This window comes from Nanorana parkeri, unplaced genomic scaffold, assembly GCF_000935625.1.
Source record: "Nanorana parkeri isolate BGI_ZX_2015 unplaced genomic scaffold, ASM93562v1 scaffold344, whole genome shotgun sequence".
NCBI classification, from domain to species: Eukaryota; Metazoa; Chordata; class Amphibia; order Anura; family Dicroglossidae; genus Nanorana; species Nanorana parkeri.
Genome location: NW_017306612.1, coordinates 506034 through 511386, shown reverse-complemented (window position 1 = coordinate 511386; position 5353 = coordinate 506034).

Sequence of the window (5353 nt, the reverse complement as noted above, 5' to 3'; positions counted from 1 at the left end):
TTCCCAGACAGAGAGGACAGGCTGCCCCCAACCTGTCCCAGGGATTGCCCCAGGCCGGAGCCCAGCCCCCCCAACCAGGAGGCCATGTCTGGATGTTTCACCGGGGAGGAGGTGCGCGGATGAGCGGGCAAAGCTCTCAGGATAGTGCGAGGCTTCACTGGTACGTCCCAGGAGCAGCAGGCCTCATTTCCCGGCACGGCTCTCCCCGGTCACCCGTTCACTTCCTGGACACCTAGCCGCTCTCCGCCAACTCAACGGCCGCCATGACACTAAGCCTCTCTATGGTGGCACCGGAGCGACGTGTCTGTAGCGCGCTGCATGCCGGGACAGCGGGAGGTCCTCCAGGGCCGACGGGTGGGCGGAGCCGGGACGCGTGGCCGGAGCTGTCAGCTGAGCCGGCGGTCTGAAGCATAACAATGTCACGTGACGGAGGAGGGCTGTCACTTCCACCGGAAAGAGGACCTGTCACCGGTCACCCGAGGTGAAGGATGGTGATGACGCAAAGATTATCCCAGGCTGGCCTGAAACGGCTCAGAGCTTAACTGTTGTCACCTCGCACGTCACATTACCAGACACGTCATCGCCTCCATGACACCAGACCACCAACGAATACGTCAACCACACGCCGCACACCATTGTACGAGAATCTGACATCACAGGAAGTAGGGGCGCCATGACAATGAAGCTCCCGACCTATGACCTGTATGTGCTGGTTCCAGGTCAGCAGCTCTGTCCTTCCAGGCTCATGGTCAGCCAGGCAAAGGGGGGTGGTTGTCTACAACGACGGACAAGCTTCGAACCCCCCTCACCCTTTCTGCCTCAAGACCGATGAGCTCGTCTGTCACTCTGCTCTCTCCTCCTTTCAGCATGTTCCTTGTTAGCACATAGGCACTGCAGAGCAACTGATTGGCTCAGCCTGAGCTTCTGCTGTACAGGCACTGCAAGAGGCTGATACCCGGTCACATTCAGGCACAATGCTTTCATGAAAAAAAACAACACAGACACATTTAGGGCTATATTTATAATTAGCAGAGCCATTCACCCTGTGAATCTGTGAACATTCGTTCTGTGTGAATAGAGGCAAAAACAAACTTTATATATGATCTTTTCAGGACAAATGTATTTGTAATACCATATTATGGCCACTAGATGGCGCTTAGTTTCATAGGAAATATATAGATTACACATTGATTTTTGTATTGTAATACCACATTATGGCCACCAGATGAGCCTTGGAACTGCTCTTCATCTCCATCTAGTGGGCATAATGTGGTATTACATTATACTAATCAAGTGTCATCTATTTTCTAAGCTCCACCGCTCCATCCAGTGGCCATAATGTGGTATTACATTACACAAATCAAGTGTAATCAGCTATATATTTCCTATGCAGCTGAGCGCCATCTAGCGGCCATAATGTGGTATTACATTACACAGATTAAAGGAGAACTATGGGGTCAGGGCTTTTCCCCATAGTTCTCCTTAGGGTAACGGGAGGACACAAACTAGCGTCCTCCCGTCACCCTAGGCTCAGTACTGAGACGCCGGAGCGGATCCCGACATCGATGTGATGACACCGACATCCCGACAGCTGCGTGAGTGACAGCTGGCTCTGCCTATCTAGAGGCAGAGCCAGCTGTACCCTCCCCCTCCCCCATCCGTTTCTCCAGTCAGCGCTGGCGGATCGGAGCGGGGAATCCAGCCCCTCCCCTGTCACGGCAAAGAGCCGTGACAGGATCGAGAGGTGAGCGAACACCGGTATGTGTTCGCTCACCTCCCGATCTACTGAGCCGACCTGTGACAGTCTCATTGTCACAGGTCGGCTAGAACTATGAGGTGAGTGGAAAGCCCCTCCCCCTCATAGTTCTCCTTTAGGTCTAATCTATTTCCTATGCCACACAGCGCTATCTTGTGGCCATAATGTGGTATTACAATACAAAAATCAATGTGTAATCTGCTATATATTTCCTATGCTCCTCAGCGCCATCTCGTGGCCATAATGTGGTATTACATTACACTTGTCAAGTGTAATCGATTTGCTATGCCCCACAGCGCCATCTTGTGGCCATAATGTGGTATTACATTACACAGATCATGTGCAATCTGCTACGTGGCCGGTTCTCTGTGATGGAAACATCCGGCGGTCTCACTACATGAAAATAAAGGGGGCGGAGCCTCTCTACTGACCTGGAAACGACTCCGCCCAGACTTCCTCTTTGTATAAAAATATCTCGGGGGATAACTAAATTCCAGGTCATGTGACAGGAAGAGGACTCCAGCCGGCCACCAACTGGCAATGCTTTCTATTGGATCTCCTGGTCACGTGTCTATTGGATTTTTGGATCCTACGCTCCTACCCTACGCTCCGCAGCCTCATCTAGTGGCCGTAACGCAGTATTACATTACAATCCACCTAAAAAGAAAATATACTAAGAATGTTCGTTGTTGCCTCTATTCACACGGAATTAACATTCACAGACATTCGCAGGGTGAACGTCTCTACAAATTGTTTATGAATAGGCTCTTATGATGTCATTATGATGACAAAGCTGCATTATTGTTGCATTTTATACCTGGCCGGAGTTCAGCTTTGCAGGATAATTGGGCATTTTACATCCGTAGTTTTTCACATCTGGAAGACGTTATTCCCGCCCCAGAAGCAGCTCAGTGTCCCCGGAAATGATCTGGAATTGCTCCCAATCTGATCAGATCCCGGACATTCCTCAGCTCAACGTACAGCACTCACAGCCATTGCCACATGTTGAGGCGGAGGAGGTGACACGTGACCAGGAGATCCAATAGAAAGCATTGCCAGTTGGTGGCCGGCTGGAGTCCTCTTCCTGTCACATGACCTGGAATTTAGTTATCCCCCGAGATATTTTTATACAAAGAGGAAGTCTGGGCGGAGTCGTTTCCAGGTCAGTAGAGAGGCTCCGCCCCCTTTATTTTCATGTAGTGAGACCGCCGGATGTTTCCATCACAGAGAACCGGCCACGCACACGATGGCTTCACATAACTGCGGGCCGAGTGCTAAGGGGAGGAGTCAGAAAAGAAAAGAAAAGAAAATGAGCGCCAGTGTGTTACCCGTGGCAACCAATCGTAACTCTTCTTTTATATTCACCATCCGGCAGTCCCGGAACCCTGCGCCCTCTCCTGCCACACTGTGCACCCTCATACTTGTATACAGGTGAATGAAGGTTTTCTCTTTGGTGGTCCTGGAACGGCCTCGGATTCTTATTTAAATGAACGTTCAAGGACAGGAAGCAAAGCGTGCATCCGAAAATTCCTTCCCAGCATCCAGTGGAATATGGAATGATGCGGAGTGCAATAGGGAACATACAGCATGAAATATGGAGTGTACTGGCAGAGATATCTTTATAACCCAATAGAGTGATCCCGCCTCCATTTAAATACTAAAGCGGTGCAGAGCACCCCCGTCCCCAAGTCACCTGGCGCCCCCCTCCCCCCATGTCACATAGCGCCCCCCTCCCACCGGGTACTAATTTTCACATTGTACTTTAAAGTCGTATTAAACAATCAAACTTTTTCCAATAATGAATTCGGATAAAACAAATACACATCAAAGTATTTCTTTACATTTTGTCCCAAACACTTACAGTCATCATGTTTCCAAACAGCTCCGACTCACTCAGCTCGGCTTCCCCGAACCTGCTGTCCAGTACAAGATCAGAAGGGACACAGCAGTCTCCAGCAGCCGTCCATCTACTAGCTTGGGAAAGGGGATAGGGGGGGGGGGGGTTTGGCCTTCCTTGCTGTGTCTGTGCATTTGTGGAGACACACACAGCTTACTAGCGCACACACAAGGGTGGCTCCATAGGACCCTGCAAGGGAAAGGAGCCACCCTAAATCAGGACCAGCTGATTCTGCAGGAAGATAAAACCTTTAAACATCGAGGAGCAACGTCCATTGTAAGCGATTTCATTGGCCTTTGAAAAAGCTCAAATGTCACTTTAAGGGCACAAAGGGCCGTTATTTAGTATATTGCAATCCCCCGTATAGATTATTTATATTATAAACTTATGAATCTTAAAGACACAATGTAACTCCGCCCACCCATATACACCGTACTCACAAGAAGATCCTTTTCTTCCATTGAGGGACACAGCGTTATGATAATAAGCAACCTCGGGTTATACTGCCACCTACAGGAGAAATGGAAACTAGGCACATAGACAAATTAAGACCAGCCCCCTTGAGCCTATAACCCCTCCCACCAGCTCAGCTATAACAAGCAGTCCAAAGACAAGCCGATAGCCAACAAGGAAGGGAGCTGCGTCCTTCAATGGAGAAAAGGGACTTACAGTGAGTACACAAATCCTATCTCCTTCTCGTTCATTGAGGGACACAGCGTGATTATAATAAGCAACCTCGGGTTACACTGCCACCTGCAGGAGACATGGACGCTAGGCTCTTAGAGATTTAAAGACCAGCCCCCTTGAGGCTATAAACCCCTCCCACCTGCTCAGCTGTAACAAACGTAAGCTAATCAGGGAAAGGGAGCTGCGTCCTTCAATGGAGAGAAGGAACTTACGGACCTCCAGCTGTTGCGGAACTACAAGTCCCACGAGGCATTGCAAGACTGACAGTGAAGGGGCATGACTGCCAGAGAAAAGGTGACACCATACCTCAGGGGTAGCCCAACTTTGGCCCCCTCCAGCTGTGATGGAACTACAAATCCCATGAGGCATTGCAAGATTCTCAGAGCCACAGACTCCCGGAGAGAGATGCCTCATGGGATTTGTAGTTTCACCCACAGCTGGAGGGGGCCGGAGTTTGCCCACCACTGCCATATCCTAATTAAAGTGTAGTGTATGCATATAACACCTCCCCTTGTCCCGCCCCCTCCTGACCAACAAGCAACTAACATTGTTGCAGTAGTATCTCTCTTGAGGCTCTAGGACAGGGGTGGCCAAATTCCGGCCCTCCAGCTGTGTGGTGACACTACAAATCCCATGATGCATCTCTCTCCGGCAATCATGTCTGTGGCTGTGAGAATCTTGCAATGCCTCACGGGATTTGTAGTTCCACCGCAGCTGGAGGGCCGGAGTTTGGCTACCCCTGCTCTACGACATCATCGGGAGGTCCTTCTGCTGGTCTATACACCTGAGATTTGTGGGAGGGGCTGGCAGGCTCCTGCAATTGTCACAGCACCCTGCCCCGGATCATCTCTCAAGAGCGTTATGTAAAAAAACAAAACACATCCCCGGGCTCCCTTTAGATGCGTGATGGCCACTGGGTGCTGCAGACTTTAGCTGGGCAGTCTGCTGATCGGTTGCATGGGCAGGCACCTCTAAAGGGGAGGGGCTTCATGACAGGAAATTAAGGCGGGCTG